Source organism: Chamaea fasciata, unplaced genomic scaffold, assembly GCF_029207755.1.
Source record: "Chamaea fasciata isolate MVZ Bird 193981 ecotype frontalis unplaced genomic scaffold, bChaFas1.0.hap1 SCAF_4, whole genome shotgun sequence".
Classification (NCBI taxonomy): domain Eukaryota; kingdom Metazoa; phylum Chordata; class Aves; order Passeriformes; family Sylviidae; genus Chamaea; species Chamaea fasciata.
Window position 1 is genome coordinate 44,311,943 of NW_027094089.1, and position 501 is coordinate 44,312,443.

A 501-nucleotide genomic window follows, 5' to 3' on the forward strand; every position below is an offset into this window, starting at 1 on the left:
TCACCCCGCTGGAGAAACTCGCATCTATAGGCATCTTCAAAAGCCTCGAGGACTCGACCCTCCATGTTGGTAGCTATAATCCCCTTCCCCTCTTTTTCTGTCTTTCTTACTATTCTCTTTTCTCTCCCCACTATTGCATTTGTTGGCACTAAATAAAGGTGCATTTGTAATTGAATAAACTGAGTTTGTCCCCCGCTGTGTCTTTTGCGCTCTGAGATCCCTAAAACAAACCATCACGAACCCCACTTGTGGGAGCGGATCGTGACACTCACTTAGTAGCATCACGAGTTTGTCCTACAATTAGCCCAAGAATTGTAATAATTTCCTTCTCTCTGACACATGCACGCTGGTTTCTCTGAATCACCTGTGCCCTGTTTAGGGACTATGCCATCGTTGCTGTGTCATGATTAAGTGAAGAAGGGATCTGTTTCAGGCCAAGGCTGCTAAGTCACATTTTCTGTAAAGAGCAGTGATGTAATTCTGTATAACAGTTTTAAGCAG